We start from the raw sequence: 23,183 nt of genomic DNA, 5'->3' as shown, positions 1-23,183 counted from the left end.
GATTAGAATTAAGATCCTGGTTCTAAAACACAATTGTTAATTATGTCCAGTGCATATTTTTTTGTTATTGGTAGATTAGTCTTTTTTTCAAAATGTATAGGTTTGGAGGATCTCATAAAATAGGATAAATTACTAATAGCCAGGTAATATATTTCAAAGGTAAATTATCATGGAGAACTAATTGCAATGTAGTTTTATGCTGAAAAAGTATATTCAAGGACCCACTTATTAAAATGGTAGGTAAGGGGTTTGTTCGGATAACCTCCTGAGAAGGAATAAAAATATTTATGAATGGCATTATTGAAAAATCTGTTTGAAGATGTTTAAGAGAGATGCAAGTAACAAGAATTGTGGAACCAAGATCCAGGTAAATCAAAAAGGGAATCTCACAAAAGTTAGCTGAAGATGTGGGACCATATTTTTCTAGAATTGCCTACTGTTTCTTTTGAGAGCTGGAATACCCGTACAGAATCAGAACATTCTGATTCTTGACAAAATCATAAGGCTAGAGGAACAAAAGTCATAGATCAAAATTTCCAATGAGAATAGTTCCTTTAAAAAAATAATAATGACTTTTGATGCCTCAGAGGAATACATCTACAGAGAGAGAATAAACCAGAAAAAATACCAAGACTAATTCTCTTTGGATGAAGTGATTATTATTGCTGGAGAGCTTGACAGAAAGAAATGCAAATACGTTGGGATTAAAGAAAACATTATCCATAACTTTAATTGTAAAATTGTTTTAATAATAAACTTTATTTTTTAATGTTTAAATGTTTGTAGATAAATTGTGAAGATAGTATAAAAATGTCTATATATTTCCTGCCCAGTTTCCCCTCTCATTAGTGCCTTATATTAACATGGTATATTTGTTACAATTAATGAACTGATACTAACACATTATGATTAACTAAAGCCATAGTTTATTAATATTTACTTTGTTTTTACCTAATCATTTCTCTAGTTCAAGATCTTACCCAGAATTAATACATTATATTTAGTTTGTCATATTTTCTTGGGCTTTTCTTGGCTGTGACTCTTTCCCAGACTTTGTTTTTGATTATCTTTATTTTTTTTTTAAAGTTTTGGTTAGATATTTTGTAGACTAATCCTCAGTTTAGAATTTGTTTGATGTTTTTGTCATAATTACACTGGGGTTATGATTTTGGAGAGGAAGACCACAAAGATAAAGTGATATTCTCATCACCATTATCTCAATGGTACATTCTATTAACATAGTTTATAATGGTTGATGTTAACCATGGTCATATAGCTGAAATAATATTTGTCAGGTTTCTCTACTGTAAAGTTATCTCCCACCTCTTTTTCCACTCCATTTTACATACGTATTTTTGGGAAGAAAGTTAGTATGTATAACTCAAATGAAGAAGTGGAGAGTGTGTATTTAGCATAGAGAATCCACATAATTTTTTTGATTTCCCTAACACAGGATACTTGTCTCTTCTTCTGCATTTAATGATTCAGTTATCAAGTCAATTATTAAGTCATAACAGAATATACTAATAGTTTTGTATTTTATATCCTCAGTTATAATCCAATGCTACTGTATTTATTTTACTGCTTATATTGTTACAGATTTGGTCTTTGGGAGCTCTTTGAGATGACCTCTGTCTTTCTTTGGCCTACTTCAATCATTGTGGGCTTTTGTTTTGATTTTTTATTTTGTTTTGGAGCACTACTTACCCTTTCGGGTTGCCAGATGCTCTGGGTTCATCATAGGTATTTCCTACCCCAGTCCTAGAAGTAGCCATTTCTCTAAGAATCTCTGGTTTCTTTTATTGAGAATAACATTAGAAACCAACGTCTGTGGTCTAGGTGTATTCATTGCTAACAAGGGTATCATTGCCTTTAGGCCATCTCAACTGTAGAACAAAGAAATACATGTGTGTGTGTGTATATATATATATATATATATATATATATATATATATATATATATTAAACTATTATGGACACATATCCATAAAAATTTCTATATATAGTTACACATACACACACTCAGACATATTTTTTAAGTTTATTTATTTATTTATTTGGAAAGAGAATGAGCAAGGGAGGGGCAGAGACAGAGGGAGACAGAAAGAATCCCAAGCAGATTCCACACCATCAGCATGTAGCCCGATGTGGGGCTCAAACTCATTAACTGTGAGTTGATGACCTGAACCCAAACCAAGAGTTGGGCACTTAACCGACTGAATCACCCATGCGCCCCGCACCCCCCGCATGCCGCGGACACACACACATATTAAACTAAACATGAGTTCGTACTGATGTTTCAAACTCTATTCTATTAATGGATAGATCATTCTAGAATCCTCCCTTTGGTTATTTGTAATTCCATGTTCCAACACTGAAAAGTCTAACTGTAACCATTTGCCATCCACTAACTTAATTGTTCAAGTATACATATATTGCAGTTTTAGAATTATGGACTCCTTGTTACATCCCTGGGAAATAACTTTATAAACTAAGGCATGGTGCTTATCCAGTTTCTTTTGCCTTAGTCTTATATTACTAATTTAGTAATTTCAAAGTTACTAAGCTCAGCAAATTTCCCTCTCAACCTCTTCAGGGAGATTGTTTCATACACATGTAATACAATCACATTGTTTTGTAATAAATTTTGTTTGCACACATGAAGATTCACTCCTTGTTCTATTGCTCTGTAGGTTTTGGCAAGGAAATGGTATCATGTATCCATAACTAAAGTATCATACAGAATTCTTTCACAGCTCCCCCAAATTCCCTACACTTCACCCAGTCAATTATGTCTTTCTCCAAACCTCTGGGAACTGATCTTTTCACCATCACTCTAGCTTTGAATTTTCTAGAATGTTATATAGCTGATTCATAGAATATTTTGCCTTTTCAGACTGGGTTCTTTCACTAAGCAGTATGCATTTGTGTCTTTTATGTATTTTTGTTGCTTGATGGCTCATCTTCTTATATTGCCAAATAGTATCACATTCTATGGCTATACTACAGTTTGTTTATCCATTCAACTATTGAAGGACATTGTTGGTTGCATCCATTTGGGGATCATATGAATAAATACGGTATAAATATTCACATGCAGCTTTTTGTGTCCACATAGGTTTTTAAATTAGTGAAAGCAATGCATAAGAACATGATTGCTTGATGATAAATTAAGACTATGTTTACTCTTGCTAAAAACTACTACTGTTCCAAAGTGGTAATACCACTTTGCATTCTGACCAGCAATGATGCCGAACATCTTTGCCAGGAGCTGTTATTGTCAGATTTTTTTTTATTTTAGCCATTATATGTATTTTTTGATTATGTATGTAATAATAATATATTATTTATTATATATTTTAAAATATTATTTTAATTTGGAATTTTAAATTCTAATTGCTTATTGTTGGTATGTAGGCAAATACTTTATGTACATTTTATATGTGTCTAGTATATATATAACAATTATATGTAACTATATAACTATATTTATAACAATTCACACATATAAATCTTATATCTTGAGACCTAGCTATAATCATCTAATAATTCAAGGAGTTTTATTAGTGTCTCTTTAGGTTTTTCATCATCTATAAACAATGGCAATTTTATTTTTCCCTTGCCAATCTGCACAATTTATATTTACTTTTCTTTATGTTGATTTGTAGTATTGAGTCAACATTTTACCTGGTCTTAGAAATAATCTAGTTTTTCATCAGTTTTTAATAGATATTCTTTATCGAGTTGAGGATATCCCAAACTATTTTTAGTTTCTGATAATTTTTGTCATGAGTGGATGTTGGATTTTGTCAAATCGGCATCAATTGATATGATCCTATTTGATCCTATTATTTTTCTACTTTACTCTGTTGATGTGGTGTAATTGATATTAGAATGTTATACTAGCCTGTATATCTAGAATAAATCCCACTTGTTTGTGTGACTAGCTACTTTTATGCATTATTTGTTCAATCTGTTAATACTTTGTTGACATTTTCCACCTATATTTATGAGAAATACTGGTCTACGCATTTCCTTTGTTTTAATATCTTTATATGACATTGGTATTAGGGTAATGCTTACCTCATAGAATGAGTTTAAAACTATTTCCTCATCTTCTATTTTCTGAAAGAGATTGTGGAGAGTAAACAAAATTTCTTCATTAAATACTTGATAGAATTCACTAGGGAAAACATCTGGGCTTGCTGAACTTTATTGAAAGGTGGGTAGTGACAGATTCCATTGTTTCTTTATAGATACTGACTTTTTCAGATAATTTATTTCTTCTTGTGTTCAGTTTTGTAGTTTATGTCTTTGAATATATGAGACTATTTCATGTTATCAGATTTGTGGGCCTAGAGTTTTTCACAGTATTACTTTATTATCCCTTTATTGTCCTTGGAATAAAAGTGATGACTCTTTTTTCCTTACTGTTGTTAGAATTTGTGTCTTCTCCTAATTTAAGTGGCTAGTCTGGCTAAAGGTTTATCAATTTTTTGACATTTCCAAATAATCCAACTTTAGATTTTGGCTTTATTCATTGTTTTACTTTTTAAAAATTTCTTGGATTTCTGTTCTATTTTTCATTTATGTTCGTCTATTTGCCTTAAACTTAAAATGCTCTTCTTTCTCTGTATTCTTGAGGTGATCCATCTTAGATTATTCTTATTTTCTAATATATAATTTCCCGCTAAGCACTGATCTGGCTGCTATTTTGAGCCAAACTCTAACTATTTTGAGATGTTTTACAAACTATCTGTTGTATGTAATCTAATATAATTCCATTATGGTCCAGGAGGACACTTTGTATGATTTCTATCGTTAAAAATATGTTATAGTGTGTCTTATGGCACAAAAGATTGTCTATCTTATAGAATTTTCATGTGAGCTCTTTTTGGCCTTCTCTGATTTTAACTGAGAATTATATATAACTTATTCTATATCCATTGGAATCATGTTAAATACACTTTGTTATACTTTACCTTGTTTAACTAATCTATTTCCACAATAAAACAATATTATTAGTGTAGGCAAACTTATAACTGGGAATTTTAATTCCCCCCTTTTATATTACTATATCGTTATTGTCATTCATTTCATTTATTCACATTCTGTGATCAGCCAACAATTTTTCAATACTATTACTTTAAACAGGTAAATTTTACATCAAGAATAAGAAAAATGTAAGATTTATTTTATCTTTACTTTGTTGTTTTTCTTCCTGATGCTCTTCCTTTTTTATATAGAGCTTATTTTCTGATCCATATCATTTTCTTCTTGTGAAGAATTGCTTTTAACACTTCTTACAGGGCAGGACTTCTAACAATGATTTTCCTCAGTTGTTGTTTGTCTGAAAACTGTATTTATTTCTCCTGCACATTTGGAGGATAATATTACTCAGCATAGAACACTAGATTGGTACTTTTTTCTTCCTTTCAACACTTCAGATATTTCACTCCACTCTTCTCTTGATTGCATACTTTCTGACAAAAAATACCCTGATTTCTCATTCTTGTTTCTTTCAAGTTAAGGTGTTTCTCAGCCTTGTTACCACTGCCAGGAGTTATTTCAAGATTTTCTCTGTTTGATTTTTAGTTTGAATATGATATGTCTACATGTAGGTTTTTTGGCATTTATTCTGCTTGGTGTTTTCAGAGATTCCTGGAGCTGTTGTTTGGTGTCTGTCCCATTTTAATTTGGGAAAAATTTCAGCAACTATTACTTCAAATATTTCTTTTGCTCAATTTTCTTTTTTATCTCCTTGTGGCATTCCAGTTATTTTTATGCTACATTTTTGTTGTTGTTGACATATGTTCAGACTCACTTATTCTTTCCTTAGCTATTTGTAATCTCCTGGTTAGCCCATCAAAGACATTTTAGTGTAAAGAATTTTCTTTTGATTTTTGTCTTAGAGATTGCATCCACTGCTTTAGAGATTTCATCCCTCTGCTTACAATTTCTGCCTGTTCTTACATGCTCTTTTTTTCTAAATTCAGAGCTCTTAACATATTAATCATATTTACTTTATGTTTTCTCTCTGGTAATCTGTTCCTTATTAGGAGTATGCTTCTGATGCCTGCTTTGTCTGTTCAGACTTTTTTTTTTCTGTCTTTTAGCATCTTCTATATTTTTTTGTAGCTTTGTTTTACAATTTTGAAAGCCATACATAAAGTATCAGAACTGAGGTAAACAGGTCTTAGCATGATAATTTATGTAAATATTTTTCGGAGTTGGCACTGTTTACTGATTATTGTAACTGTGTGTGTTAGAAGCTTCAAACTCTCTAGTATCCTTCATTTTCAGCCCCTCTGTTGTCTTTGGGATTCCATAAGAACCTTTTTTTATCGAATACTCTGTCTTCCTGGTCTTCAGTTGTATTCCACTGTTATTAGGGTGGTGCCCTGTTGATGACCACACCAATAGGTGTAAGGTTTGTGGGAAGATAAATGTTCTGTATCTTATAATTAAATGTCACTGTTTTGGTTGGGCTTGTCTCTGGGACATTATCTTCACATGTATTTTTTTCCCCACACTTAGATGAGAAAGGAAGGTTAAAGGGTGCTGGACTCAGAGAAATTATTTTAGCTTACAAGTGATAAAGCTCTGGAAAAGTGTTTTACCCTAGAAAGGAAGGTATTTTAAATTCTCTGGGCACTTTTCCCAATCTTTGCTAGGGCCACTGAGAAATCATTTCTGGCTATTCACAGTGAGAAATTTGTGGAGATTTTGAAGATTAAATCCATGAAAATGTGAGCCCCTCTAAGATGGCAACTCCCACTAGTTTCACATTCTCAATGTAGTCCACAATCAGCCCTTAACAGTTTATCCGAATTACCAGTTAAGTATCCCCACTAGTTTATGGCTTCACTTGCTAGAAGGTAAAACCTTGCCCTAGGTTAAACCTAGGCTGTAAGTCCTTTTCCTGCTTGTCCAGATTCCACAGTGGTGATTTGCCCTGCAATCTCAGTTCTTTGAAATTAGGTACAAGCAAAATTGTTAATTTTCATTTTGCTCACAGATTTCTTTTTGCAGTGATGGGAGTGATAAATTCCAAGTTCTTTACATATTAGAGCTGAAATTAGAAGTCCAACTGTGTCATTTTCAATTTGGAATTCATAGGAATCTGTCCAAATTAGCTAGACATAAAAGAAGACAGAACAATATAACCAATATTAAGAAGAAAGTAGAGAAAATAGGAAGAAAAACTACAGTGAATCAAGTAACTGGATTCCTCAATCAAGTATTTCAAATGACTATGCTTATTACAATGGAGGAATTGAAATAAGACTGATAATTTTATTAGCGGAGATGATAAGAACTTTAATGGAAAACAGGAAACAATAATAAAGAGCAAATTAAAATTATAGGAACGATGAAAATAATAACCAAAAGTAAATTACCCAATGGTTATGGTTAGCATTAGTTTCAAATTCCTAAAGATAAAAGCGTCAACTGGGGTAACGTTCAGGAAAAAAGATTCACAATAACACATGAAAGAAAGAAATGGTAAAAAACCGAGGGAAGTATGGTAGTGAGTATGTCTATGGTGAAAAATGTTTACATACATGCATTTTAAGTCTCAGAAGATGGAATTTAATAAGGCAGAAGTATTATTTGATTAAATAATGGCTGAAAATTTTTCATTGTTGAAAAATAAATTAATCTACATCTTCAAGAAGACTTGCAATTCCCAGAACAGTATATATGCTGATATATATGCTGATAATAGAAAAACAGCTGAAAAGCAGACACTAAATTAAATATTTTGCAACAGTCTGAGGAGAAAAAAAAAGAGATACTATGTTTCAAAAGAGAAAAAATAAAACTGACTTTTGCAAAAATAATGTAAGTCAAAAGATAATGGGTTGATGTATTTAATTTCTAAAGATAACACTTGAAGTGTAACAATTGAAAATATTTTTCTTTGCATATGTTATATTTTTCTTGTTTGCAATGACATAAGTACATTTTATTCACAAAAAAAGAAATACATAAAAATAAAATCTTTATTATGGATTAAAATAAAAAGAAAAATATGCTAGAAATTATTGCCATTTTTATTTTATTTTATTTTATTTTATTTTATTTTATTTTATTTTATAATGTCAAATATGAAATGATCCTTAGAATATTTAAATTTCCTTTGAGATGGGCAAGACAGTGTCCAAAGTAACACTGAATATTTGGGATCAATATTAAAGGGTATAATTTCTCCTTAAAATGAAGTAAAAGTATACATTGAATGTATATGTATTAATATAAATTATGAAATAAATATAAAATCTCTTTTCAATGCACAAGTATTAAATTAGTATCTCTTTGCAGCTTGCTGCCATGTAGTGTCGAGACAGGCTCTAAATAGATTGATCAGGTAGAAGCTAGGAAGTTGTTGTTTTGGATATACGATTTTATAATTTAGGCTCATTTTACAGCAACTTTCAAGAGAGTATGTGATCTCTCATATCACTATAAATTCTCAGGATTAATAAATTTTTTTACTTTGAAATGGTAATTGAAATTGCCTACAATTGATGGTGTTATGGCCTCTCTGTTAAGGAGATTTATAGATTCAGTAAGGTATGGAAGAGATCTCATATACCCATGAACCAAAGTGAGAACACTTATTCAACCATTTCTGAAATTTGCAGTTCATAATTCACCACATTAGGGCTATACTGTGGGTAATATTATCCTGGAACGTACATACATTCTCTTGCCTTTTAGAGATAAGGATAAATAAAGAATGCACAATTTTCAAATAATTAAACATTTCCAAGGGCAGATTACTTACTGGTTTGTGTGTCTGTGTATCTTTTTGTGAGCTTTGATTTAATTGTGTTTCCCTTTCCTTCCTGAAGTTGTTTTTTTTTTTTTTTTTTTTTTTTAATTTTTTTTTTGAACGTTTATTTATTTTTGGGACAGAGAGAGACAGAGCATGAACAGGGGAGGGGCAGAGAGAGAGGGAGACACAGAATCGGAAACAGGCTCCAGGCTCCGAGCCATCAGCCCAGAGCCCGACGCGGGGCTCGAACTCCCGGACCGCGAGATCGTGACCTGGCTGAAGTCGGACGCCCAACCGACTGCGCCACCCAGGCGCCCCCTGAAGTGATTCCTTGGATAGCATATAATATCTGTGAGTTAGGGTAATTAGTTCCTTTGATTTGTTGACTCAGTGTGGTTTGGAAAAAGATAAAGTGGAAAACTTTTTCCCTATGTCTGTTCAAGATAAATAAAACCTTAAGACCAAAAATGTCCATTATGATCTTCAGAAGCCTCTCTAAATCAGGCCGCCACCTTTGTGATTTTGCATGTAATCTAAGAAGTCAAAATTCTGTGCAGAAATAATACCTTAAGACAGTCATTGTGACCTTTACTCTGCCTAGAAGAGTAAATCTCAAAGCGTGAACCATTTACTGCCTATTTCCAGATATTTGCTTAGATTCCTTTGGGAAAAATGCAGAAATATGCATTTATTACAACTTTTCCAAGTATTCTTACACATACCAAAATTTTATGGCCTTTGGTCTCAGATAAACATTTCCTCATTCTATTCCAAAGACCTTAACTTCAAACAACAGCTCAGATCTTTTTCTCTATCAATCTTGAGAATCAGAGTCTTGAGCTTCTGTGTCACTTGATAGTAGTTTCTAATTGCTCTTATTACTTAATGGTGATTTAATGGTGTTGGAAGTTAGCCCTAATTACATCCACACCATGTGAAATGATTAAAAATATTTAAAGTACACTTTACAGTTTCGTTTTGGTTATCCTAGTAAGCCTTATAGTATCGCTATTGTTCTTATATAGTATTTTCACCTATATTTTTCTATTGGATACATCTGACCTGGTTACTAACAAATTCAGCTGCTGGTTGAAAACCTGTTCTAAAAAGAAAGAATTGGGACGCCTGAGTGGCTCAGTTGGTTGAGCATCTGACTTCAGCTCAGGTCATGATCTCAGGGTTTGTGTGTTCAAGCCCCACATCGGGCTCTGTGCTGACAGCTAAGAGCCCGGAGTCTGCTTTGGATTCTGTGTCTCCCTCTCTCCATGCCACCTCCCACTTGCGTTCTGTCTGTGTGTGTCTCTCTCTGTCAAAAATAAACATTAAAAAATTAAAAAAATAAATAAATAAAAAGAAGGAATTAAGAGGGATGACTGTTATATCTGACTTTTTTCATGTTTCATCTTTGCTTATAATGCTGTCCTACTCAACGTATTATTTCTTTTTAAATACTAAAATTGGCTGATATCAATTCTAAGTGCATCACACCCCTTGATGCCGAATAAAACACTGCTTGATGCTCATTCTTTGGGTTAACTCTAATTGTTTTAGTTCCCTGGTTGCCTGGTCCAAATTTTCCCCACTCTCACTGGCTTTGACTTCCTAGCAAACTTCTTGGTTGAGATCATAATTACTTTTGACAGTAAATCTGACAGAGAGAGATACAAGTTGGGAAAATTAGATTCCCATACAATATACAACACTTATCTTTGATTAGAAACATAGACTTTCTCTTAATCACTTCATGTAAGTTTGCTGTTGAATTAAAATAGGTCATATTTAAAACTAATTTTATCAGGGGTGCCTGGGTGGCTCCGTCGGTTGAGTGACTTCGGCTCAGGTCATGATGTCATGGTCTGTGAGTTCAAGCCCCACATCAAGCTCTGTGCTGACAGCTCAGAGCCTGAAGCCTGCCCCAGATTCTGTGTCTCCCTCTCCCTCTCCCTCTGCTTCCCCTCTGCTCACGCTCTGTCTCTCTCTCAAAATAATAAACATTTAAAAAATAAATAAATGAAAATAATTTTATCAGATGTTTTGCTGCTCATTTATATATATTATATATGGATATACTATATATGTATAATCATTATATTTGATTTTATTAAAGGGAATAATTTTTCCTTTAGACAATTTTTGAGCCTACTATTTGTGTTACTTGTGAGTGATCATAATGATAGGCAGAGATATGCCCCATGTAAGTAACATAATTTTTTTTTTTGGCTTAGATTTATGTTTATTCATTTAGGTATCGTTTTTAGTTGTACTCAGAAATAATTGACATATATTGTTATATAAGTTCAAAGCACACAGCATTTTGGTTTGATTTTCATATATTGTGAAATGATTACCACAATAGTGTCAATGAACATCCAGTTTTCAATATAGATACAATAAAAAGAATAAAAGGGAAAAAATTTCCTTGATTGGAAAGCTTAACAAGTCTCCTGTATATCACATAGGTTGTTAGCTATAGTCATCATCTTGTATATTACATCCTACTCCTTATTTATGTTACAATTGGGAGTTTGTACCTTTTGACCACCTTCCTCCAATTTACCTTCCCCCCACCCTCTGCCTCTGGTAAGCACAAGTCTGATCTTAGCTTGTGTATGTGTATGTGTGTTTAAGATTCTACATGTAAGTGAAATCACGCAGTGAGGACTGTTTACTATATTCAGTAGTAAACAAGGCTTTGAATTAGCTTTTCTGATCTGGTAAGTGGTAGGACAGGGCCCAGAAATGTACAATTCCATGTTTGGGGACCCAAATCCAGTCAAGAATATGCACTGAATTCTCTGGTCAGGTGAAGTCAACAGTTTTGCCCTATCGATGAGGGGAGCCAGAGGCTGTGCTCTCTATTCAAGTGTCCCTGTGAGAAGGGCTGTGGGGGCACCTGGGTGACTCTGTGAAGCATTCTGACTCTTGGTTTCAGCTCAGGTCATGATCTCACGTGTTGTGGGTTCAGGCCTTGCATGGGGTTCCAAGCAGACGGTGTGGAGCCTGCTGGGGAATCTCTGTCTCTGCCCCTCCGCTGCTCATTCTCTCTGTCTCTCTCAAAATAAAATCAACTTTAAACAAATAAAATAAGAAAAAGAAGGGCTGTGGAGTGGGTTATGTAGCTTCCTCTGTGCTTTGTTTAGGTTCTTGGCTAGACAGGCTGAAGGCTATATTCAGTAATAAGTGGTGCTAAGAATTAGATTCTCTGCCTGAAGCAAGTGTGAGAAGAACTCTGAAGCTGGCAAATCTCTGTTTTCGTAACACAAGCTGACCCATGATCTAAGTTCCCTGACCAATTAGGGACACTGGCCTTGCTCTGCAAAATATTGGCTCTCCTGCCCATCTCTTGGTTCAGTGCTGCTGGGCCCACAGCTTCCAGGAGTTATCAGGCCTTTGGGTCAGATAGGACTAGAAGACACTGTCCACAATGGAGAGCTATGTGGCAGCTTTCTCGGCTGTGTGGGAGGGGGCAGAGCCACTCCAGGCTACTTTCATTTTCCCAAATAGGCTTTCTAATAGGGAGTGGTAGGAAGGTTCCTCAGCCTTGGCTATGAATTAATTCCCCCATCTGTGAGTAGCACAGGACTGATCCACTCTCAATATGGACTTTGCTCTGTGGGTGATCAACAACCACCTGTGTTTCAGCTCAAGTGCTGCTGTGCCACACAGTTCCAGAAGTTGTCAACTCTTCTGATCAGATGGGACTGGAAGACATTCCACAGTGGATGGGGCTGTGAATCAGTTCCTTGCCTAGGCATGGGCATACTGGGTTCCACAGCCAGCAAAACTCCTCATTTGAGGATATGAATCAGGCAGACTGCATCCCATTGAGTTTTCTGGTAAAAGTGTTCCTCTGACTTGGTCCTGCAGATGAACAAAATCTTTGGTTGGAATTACTACTTGGGTACTGCGGGTACTACTGGATCTGACAAGATCCGTGTTCTGGATGTTGCAAGCCCTTCCCCTCTTTTCCATCACAGTTTGATTTCCAGTGTTTGAGCCCCATAGATTCCCTTGGAACCCCCATGGTATAAGATTAGCATAGGTGCTCCCCACAACGTGGCCCGATGCTGGGGGCGGCTGACTGTCTTCCTTGGTTTTCTTTTCCCACTAGAAGTTCTTGAGGCTCAATGGGTCCTCCCCACGTGGTGCTGCACTGGCTGGGGAGAGGGCGGTGTAGGCAATGTGTAGCAGCTTTGTTTACCTTTGCAGTGCAGTCTGTTTTGGTCTCTGTGGTGTGTGTGCAAGTGCTTCAGCCTTGATTCATGTTCTAGGATTCTCTTAGTGGTGTCTTATTCTTGAATAGTGATTAGTTGTTTTTCTTATGGGGGGAGCAAAGTCAGGAACGAACTACTTTGTCATCTTGGTGACATCGCTCCTCTATATTCTTATGAGATGCCATAAGACATTTTCCTAATGACTTTAAGCATTCCTATAATAGAGCACCAGGTATTTTTCATCTTCGTCCCAGAAACACAAATAGGCACTTAAATACTTTAAAAAAGTGTATTAAGTAAATAATTCCCCATATTCTTAGCTCATCTTTGTTAATAAAAATTACACATATTAGGGAAGGAAATTGTATTCAATATGTAATCTGATGTTCTGACCCAAGTCACTAACCAAAATTATTGTTGAATTCCCCATAATTATAAAATTTTATGAATGTTACATTTTAATCAAAGTTATCTTACATTATAATTATTCTCTTTTAATCTATCTCTCTCTAAAAAATGAGAATTTTGAATATATGTACATGGGCCTAAATGTATTTGAGTATATGAGGTAAATGAATCTCAGTTCAAGAAGAATTTATGAATTCTAAGTTTATACGATTTGCTGAAAGAAAGACATTGATAGTTTTAGGTTCCTTTAGGGGAATGCCAGAGATTTTCATGCATTTATCAATGATGACTGGCTAGTCAGCAGCCTATTACTAGTAGAATTTTAATTTCAAAGTAGGCTAATAAGAGCTGACTGATGTCTGCCTGTGCACGTTCTTAAGTGATAATCAGTATAGAATTACTCGTTGGTAGAGGCTTATATCATAAGCTAACTGTCTAAATGATGAATACATAATGAAATTAAACAGAATTGAGACAGATGGCTCTAACTTTTGATAAATGTGCATATCTTCATAATTAGATAATAAGTCCGTTGTCTGGAAGATCAATTGGGACATAATAACTTTTAAAACTAAATCATTTCATTGTTTGGCATTTATGAGACATGGTAAAAAACAAATTCTATTTTATTTTACTTAAAATATTGCTTATTTTCTTCCTAAGCACTTGATTAAAAATGGAAAGGCAGATATTGTCATTTTGCATCCTCATAAAAAATTATGTATTTGTTTTATAGACTTTAGAAATCATTTCAAAATAAAATTTTGTAGATTGATGGCTTCTATTGGGTAAGAAAGAGGAAATAAAGCATTTAAAATATTCTAAGTCAAGTAGCAGATATTAAAAGGAGAGAAAAAGTGAATAGCATTATAAAATTCATCTGAAATTTGTTACTGTCTTTATACAAATTATGAAATCTAAGCAGATCAGTATGTTCTTGTTTTTCTGGGAAGAGGCTTGGATATTGAATATATTCATATTTGTTTTTCTATAGTGATTAAACATTTTCAAATAAAATACACATACAAGAGATAACAATGTAATTTTCAAAAAAGTTTTAATTGGAGTGACAATATCCACATAGTCAAATAAGACATCCCTGGTTCACTACTAAACACAGTTTAGCATCTATCCATGGACAAAAGTGCCCTTATGGAAGATATAGGGTCCTGCATCATTCTGCAGGGGACCCAGGAGCAGTCTCACCCACTCGTGCATCGGATTATAGGCCTATAGACCTTGGTCCCAGCTGTGGACCATAGAATGGACTGTGAACTGGGTCCAGCCCCTCTTAGCCATGGCCTGGCAGCCCCTGGAAAACACTGATTTCAGAAATCACCCACCGGTAAAAAAGCTTCTGTAGAAGTCCAGGATTTCAGCAGAAAAGGTCTAGCACATCATCAGAGTAAACAAATCCAAGACTGGACACATTGGAAAATGTAATAAGAAAACTAACATTACTCATGTCTCCCCCTCCACCACAATGCACCGCTAAGTGCCAAGAAAGCCCTTCCTGGTCTTGATTTCTCCTATGGGGAAACGTGAAAGCACGTGAGTAAGTGCCCAGTTTCTCAAGCTGTTTCATTGTAGCCACAGAAGCTCTCGCACCCCATCCAGAGTCCTGAGTCCTGAGCTACATGACTTAGGGGCAGTTAGCACTGGGAGTATCCCAGCCAGGGCTTGTAAGTTATCAAAATAATGCATATTCTACTAACCACACCTACCTCCATCAGTAGGCCAGCCCACAAGCGGTCAGAATGTCTCACCTGCGGATCCTCATGATGGGCCCATAGGTACCCTCAGCATTCTGCTTGTCACACCCACACATCCCCCAACTACCTTGTGGCTGTGCACTCCAGGGGCACTGAGAGGGGCTTTGTCAGATGGCTAATGAGAACACAGAAGGAGTTAGCTCAAATCTGCAGACCAAGGAGAGACTGCAAATTTGATTATCTAGCCCTGTCCTTGGAAAAGCAAAAGAGAGAGAGAGAGAGAGTCAGCCCTCAGACTGATGTTTTACAGGATCAAAAGAAGGCCTGCAATCTTAAAAATTCTGCACAAGAGGGAGCAAGGAAAAAGAATGGAACAGGTAGGTGTATTCATAGAAGATCTAAGAAAGTATCAGAATCCCTAGCAAGGCTGATGGAAGATAATTATCTTCCAAACTAAGTCAGTAAAGACTGGAGGAGGTGACTGCTACTTCAAAAGGAAAGACAGCAATATAAGACAGGAAAACTGAAGGAGGTGGGGCAGAAATAATTTATTTATTCTTTATTTAAAGAATAACGGCCAAGAACTCCTAGAATCTCAAGAGAGATTTGGCCATCCAAATTCATGAAGCTCAGAGGCCTCCAAACAAATTCTACTTAAAAAGTTTTTCTCCAAACACATTACAATAAAACTATCACAAATCAAATACAAAGAGAGAATCTGAAAAGCAGCAAGAAAAAAGAAGCTTATCACTAACAAGAGACCCCTCTTCCCCACACTGTCCCTGCCCAAAGCTATCAGCAGATTTCTCAGCAGAAACCTTACAGACCTGGAGAGAGTGAGATAATAAAAGTGCAGGAAAGCAAACAAACAAACAGACAGACACTTCTGTTAATCAAGAATGCTTTATTCAGCAAGGTTGTTCTTCAGAAACGAAGGTGAGATGAAGATATTCCCAGGTGAAGAAAAGCTGAGGAACTTCATCATCAGTAGACCTGCCTCACAAAAAAATGATGAAAAGAGTTTTTCAAGCTGAAATGAAAGGACACTAGTGACATGAAAACATATGAAAATATACAACACACTGGTAAAGGTAAGTACATAGTCAAATTCAGAATACTCTAATACTATGTAGTATGATAATGTGCTAATCACTTAACTTAAAAAAATAGGACAAAAGTATTAAAAATAACTATAACCAATAACTGGGTGGCTCAGTCGGTTGAGCATCTGACTTTGGCTCAGATCATGATCTCGCAGTCTGTGAGTTCGAGCCCCACATTAGGCTCTGTGCTGACAGCTCGGAGCCTGGATCCTGCTTCGGATTCTGTGTCTCCCTCTCTCTCTGCCTCTCCCCTGCTCTTGTTCTGTCTCTCTCTCTCTTTGTCAAAAATAAATAAATGTTAAAAAAAATTAAAAAAATAACTATAGCCATAATAACTTGCTAATGAATACATAATATAAGAAGAGGTCAATTGTGATATCAAAAACCTAAAGTTTTGGGGAGTTGAATGGTAGAGTTTTTGTATGCAATTAAAGTTAAGTTATCAGCATAAAATAGATTGTTATATCTGTAAGATATTTTATATGAGCCTCATGGTAACCACAAAGCAACAAGTTACAATTAAGGAGATGTTGGTCAAAGGGTAGAGATTTTCAGTTATAATTTGAATAAGTTCTGGGGAGCTAATGTATAACATGGTTACTATAGTTATCAATATTGTTTTATATACTTGAAAGTTGCTAAGAGAATAAATCTTAAATGTGTTTCTACACACATACAAAAGGTTATTTTGTGAGGTGATGGAGGTAATACCTCACCCTATTGTGGTAATCATTTTGCAGTATATAAGTGTATCAAATCATCATGGTGCACACCCTAAACTCATAGATGGTATGTGCCAATGATATCTCAATAAAGTTGGGGGGGGGAAATCTAGTACTTAGCCACTAAGCATTTTTCCTTCATGCAAATCACAAATATTCACTGGAATAAATATTTATTCAGCCTTTTTTCTTAGAATGGCAGAAATTCAAGTGTCAAAAAGACAGAGATAAATATCACCTAATCACGGTCCCAAAGGAGCTAATGATAAAGTGAAAGTCTAGAAACATAGGTACAACTAGAAAACATTAATAGAAAGTGAAAATATGGATTAAGCTAATTTTGTAAGCATGCTTTGGAATGTTTCCATATGTATTAATAAGAATGAACTATGGGTTTCTGACCAATACATAACTTCTTTTATTTAAAGATGTTTACTATGATTAATCACAACTGATCCTTATATAGTTTTAAAGTCTAGACTTGACAACAACTTAATATGTTAACAGACAGAGGAGTAAATTAATTTTTTCATCAGCTTTGTGAACATGCCCCATCACTCCTTCTTTGGGGACCTTAGTTGCCTTAACAGTAATATGTCATAATTTTAACATATTAACATAAATTTGTTAAGAACTAACATAATATTTGTTCTGTAGCCTTCATCAGATTATAAGAAGCAAATTGAATAACATATTCAAAGTGTAAACCATAAAGTAACTAATGAGGGTAATAAGCAAGTATAACTTCAAAAAAAATAAATAAATGTAGTCTACCAATGGTTCTGTGGGGGGAAAATGATTGAATTTCATTCTGTGTGTTGTGTCAGTACAAGTACTCAAAAATATTTGTTGAAGACACAATCTTAGATGTTAATTATGATGTGCCTGCATTTATATTTTAATGGTTATTTGTGTATATATTTAATTTAAATTAGTAATAAAAGATTTTATGGTTTTTGGTTTGATAACACAATATAAGAATACATCTTGAAATTGAGAAAACACATAACACTTTTTTTATTAAGTTTTTAAAGCTTATTTATTTTGAAAGAGAGAGAGAAAGCAAGTAGGGGAGGGGCAGAGAGAGAGAGAGAGAGAGAGAGAGAGAATCCCAAGCACGCTTTGCATTGTCAGCCTGACATGGTTCCATCTAATGAATGGTGAGACCATGACCTGAGCTGAAATGAAGAGTCAGTCGCTTAGCAGACTGAGCTGCCCAGGTGCTACAACACTATTTTTATATGTTGGTGTGAGCCCCTTCAAAATTATAAAGAATTTTTAAACAATTAAAGTTTAGAGAGCAACCAAAGTGCCATTTGATTCCCACTTTTCATTTTATTACTAAAGAAACTGCCACAGAGGTGACCTATGAATGACTGAATGCATGAATTAACTCCAATATTGATGAATGATTGATGGAATAAATAAATAATTATTTATATCCTGTTTAAATATTTCATGAATGGTTTATAATTATTTCTATTAGGGTGTTACAGAACTTTTGTTACAACTGTTCCTATGTATTTCACGCTTTTGTTGGCTATTAAAAACTATAATTTAAGTTATATTTTTTTAGACTTCTTTTATGTTCTAAAGAAGTGTATGTTTGTGCGTGTGTGTGTGTTTTTTTATTTAAAAATTGTTTTATTGTTTATTTATTTTTGAGAGAGAGAAACAGAGGGTGAACAGGGAAGGGGCAGAGAGAGAGAGGGAGACACAGAATCTGAAGCAGGCTCCAGGCTCCGAGCTGTCAGCACAGAGCCTGATGCAGGGCTTAAACTCATGACCTAGGAGATTATGACTTGAGCCGAAGTCGGACGCTTAACTGACTCAGCCACCCAGGCACTCCTGTTTGTTTTTAAATAGGCAAGAATTTTGTGACTCTCACTAATTCTACTAATTTATCTGTAATTTGTTTTGTATTTTCTATGTCAACAATCATGTATTTGTGACAACCTACATTATCTTTTTTCCTTTTTATCTATTTTTAATGTTTCTTTCTTGTCCTTTTAAAAATTTATCTAAATGGTACTGCAGGTCACTGTGTTGGAATCAGTTTGCTGATAGCAACCATAAATATCTGATAGTTTTTTTTTTAAAGATTTACTTTTGACTTTTAGTTTGTTGAATGCTTGCCAAATAGTATCAAATTTATTTTCCACCTAAACTGAAATTAAAATATGTATTTCCCTCTGAAATCAGTTATTTGTTAAATTAAATAGATTGCATAATGGCAGATTATGTATATTCTATAGATAAACCCTATTTAGATGACATACTTTCTTTTTATACATTGTTGGTACTTATCTTTCCCCCGGGTCTTTTTTAGGACCATAAGTCTATCTGGTTAAGCTATGCATTTTTATTGTATATGATGAGGGGCCATGAGTATATCATGTGCTCCCAAATAACTGGATTGTTCAATTCATGATGAACTGGTGACTTTTAATAGTTACAACTCATATTTATTAACATATTTAGAGCGCACCACCAGGCTTATGGCCATGTCTTGGGTACTGGCTTACTGTTTTAGCAATATCTAGCATAAATTATCAGCCACATTTTAAATTTAAGGAAACTAGGGGCGCCTGGGTGGCGCAGTCGGTTAGGCGTCCGACTTCAGCCAGGTCACGATCTCGCGGTCCGTGAGTTCGAGCCCCGCGTCGGGCTCTGGGCTGATGGCTCAGAGCCTGGAGCCTGTTTCCGATTCTGTGTCTCCCTCTCTCTCTGCCCTTCCCCCATTCATGCTCTGTCTCTCTCTGTCCCAAAAATAAATAAACGTTGAAAAAAAAATTAAAAAAAAAATAAATAAATTTAAGGAAACTAAAAGCTAGGGTATTAAGGCAATTTTGCCAAGATCACACAGATATTACTAAAATTTTTCCCACAGATGAATAATGTTGAACCACAGTACAACATTGCTTCTCATCATCAGTTTGAGAAAGTAATTGCCAACCCGTACATTTAAGAATATTCTTGGGGCGCCTGGGTGGCGCAGTCGGTTAAGCGTCCGACTTCAGCCAAGTCACGATCTCGCGGTCCGTGGGTTCGAGCCCCGCGTCAGGCTCTGGGCTGATGGCCTGTTTCCGATTCTGTGTCTCCCTCTCTCTCTGCCCCTCCCCCGTTCATGCTCTGTCTCTCTCTGTCCCACAAATAAATAAACGTTGAAAAAAAAATTAAAAAAAAAAAAAAGAATATTCTTTATGTAATCCGTTAAAATCACTGGCTATCAGCAATTTGTGATGTGAACACTATAAACTGGCAATATTTAAAGTCACTTAACAGCTGTGGATATACTTATGATCACTGAAAAGAGTTTGCTATTTTCATTTGACAATAATTGTGTAGGTATTTGATTTCTTGTTCACAGTATTGGAACATAATATGCAATGAGAAGCAATTTTGAAGACACTATATTGCAAAGACAAGAGGAGAGATCGTTTTTAACAAACTAGGAAAAGCTTGAGATTCATACATTGTTGAGTAAACAATATTCATTCTAGCAAATTGCTGGCTTCTATTTGAATTGAAAATTTTCCCTTGTGCTTTTTTGAAATAGTTAGAAAAAGTTTGTTAAGAAAAATGTGACTAGCAAAGTGGTGTTGTTTAAGGTCTTTTCAACAGACTTTATCATTCCTTTAGACAAATGTTTTATTTAGATGCTTGGAAAGGTACCAGAGTAGTAGCCATGTTTTTCTATTAATGTAACAGAATGCCTTGGTGTTTGCTTTTCTTGGCACACGATCATGGTACTTCATTTTTTCATAGATGTTCCCGCCATCCTCTTGCTGTATCACTATTCATCAACTAGTAAACACACTCTCTGTAAATGTATTCATACCACTCAATTTTGATATAACATTTGTGCAGGTATTTACACTTTTAAGGAATTCAGAATTGCACTTAACTTTGTTGCATTATTTGACACAGAAATAAGAATTAGGTCTATTTATGGTGTATTCATTCCTGCCTATGTCATTATCCTAAATACATATAGTTTGTTTAGAAACTGATTCATTAATATATGAATAAGATATAAAATAAATATTTAAAAAATTAAGAGCTACAGATACATTTTAATGCATTCTTTTTCTCTTTGCTGTTATCTCTTTTTGTTTCCTTATCCGTGTATATAGATATCCATGTATATGTGTATGTATACGATCTATATCTTAATGATATAGATCATGGTCATTATTTCTTTTTTTTTTTTTTTTTTTATTTTTTTAAAATTTTTTTTTTCAACGTTTATTTTATTTTTGGGACAGAGAGAGACACAGCATGAACGGGGGAGGGGCAGAGAGAGAGGGAGACACAGAATCGGAAACAGGCTCCAGGCTCTGAGCCATCAGCCCAGAGCCCGACGCGGGGCTCGAACCCACGGACCGTGAGATCGTGACCTGGCTGAAGTCGGACGCTCAACCGACTGCGCCACCCAGGCGCCCCTCATGGTCATTATTTCTAATCCTTGAGTAAATCACCACTATTAGGGGTCTTAAAGGGAGGAAAGTGTCACATTTTAAGAAAACATAAACATTTGTGAAAAAAACAACCAAGTAATAAGGAAAGTGCAAAAGTACTATCAAATTTATTATAAAAAAACTCTTCCAATTAAGATTGTTTTGTTTATGAAATTTTGAATAAAATTAGTAAGAAATAACTATTCCAATGTTGAGTAGAGTGGTCTCACATGTTAAAATTAATTTTAAGCTAAATTTGCCATATCTATGTATTTGAATCTTAATATATGAGATTATGCCATTATACCCAACAGAGAAAATAAATGATAGACTCATGATTGAAAGAGAAAGCCAATATTAAGCAAAAACAGCTGTGGTAAATTAATGCTCTTTCAAGATTATAGTCAATATTCTATATGAATATAGATATGAATGGATAGATGGATTGATAGATGACTAACCAGATAACTAGCCACTTGATAAATGGCAGGAAATTATTGCAGTGACGCCAATTACCAAAATAGAGCCTTGCATTTTTTTTTTTTTAATTTTTTTTTTTTCAACGTTTATTTATTTTTGGGACAGAGAGAGACAGAGCATGAACGGGGGAGGGGCAGAGAGAGAGGGAGACACAGAATCGGAAACAGGCTCCAGGCTCTGAGCCATCAGCCCAGAGCCTGACGCGGGGCTCGAACTCCCGGACCGCGAGATCTTGACCTGGCTGAAGTCGGACGCTTAACCGACTGCGCCACCCAGGCGCCCCGAGCCTTGCATTTTTGTTATTATCAATGAAGTTGAAGAGATTTTATTTTTTCACTATTTCTTCTGTATTCTGTGTTCATTGCAATAAAACATATACTTTTTGGAAAAAAAAAAAAACCCTCCTATTTATTTTTTCACACCCGTGCACTGGTACGTTCAGTAAATAAAGAACATCTCTGTGTCCTGTAACTGTTATTCTTTGCTCAGTATCCATATTTTCTCTATAAACAGCAAACTTGTCATAGTAGTTATATTTGAAGGCTGAGGTTTGTGCCACACGCGCGCGCGCGCGCGTGCGCGCGCGCACACACACACACACACACACACACAGACACACACATACACAAACTATAAGATGGTAATAATAAGGGGAATGAATAATGGAAAGGAAAGGAAGATACATTTTAAAATAAAGTAAAATTCAAATGAATTGGATTTAGTGTTGAAAGGCATTGATGTTTGATCTTCAGCTGCCACCCAATATTAAGATTTACATTAAGTATACAAATTATAGTGTTTTATTGTTTGTTTGTTTGTTTGTTTGTTGGAGATTAAACTTATTCCTATCATCCTAGGAATGTTTGGCCAGTTAGGTTAAATCATTATGATGAACATTTTCATGGAAACTTTTAAAAAGGGACACTTTAAATATTCTTTGTTTATAAAGTCAATAAATGGAAATAAGAAGCTTATAATTTTTTAAGAAAAAAATTATTTTGTTTTTAAGCTACGTCATTACAATGTATAATTTTAACATTCTTATGCATCAATAATGCTATCAACAACTTACAAAGAGGATTTTATTTAATGATTCAACATATTGTTTATGAATATCTAATATTAGTCTCAAAATACTGATCTACTTTTGTAGATCAGTGTTGATGGTAGTTGATGTTGGAAGAGTTTTCCACCTATTTTCTTGTCAGGCACTCTATCAGAGATTCTCCACTTTCTTTAGGTAGATTTAGTTAAATTTAAAGAACAATGGTATTTAGACATGCTTCTTTTCCAAATTAGTTT

Source organism: Puma concolor, chromosome B1, assembly GCF_028749965.1.
Source record: "Puma concolor isolate L17-30 chromosome B1, mPumCon1.1.hap2, whole genome shotgun sequence".
In the NCBI taxonomy this organism is placed as follows: domain Eukaryota; kingdom Metazoa; phylum Chordata; class Mammalia; order Carnivora; family Felidae; genus Puma; species Puma concolor.
The sequence above is the reverse complement of the archived record's forward strand: the minus strand, read 5'-3'. Positions refer to the sequence as shown.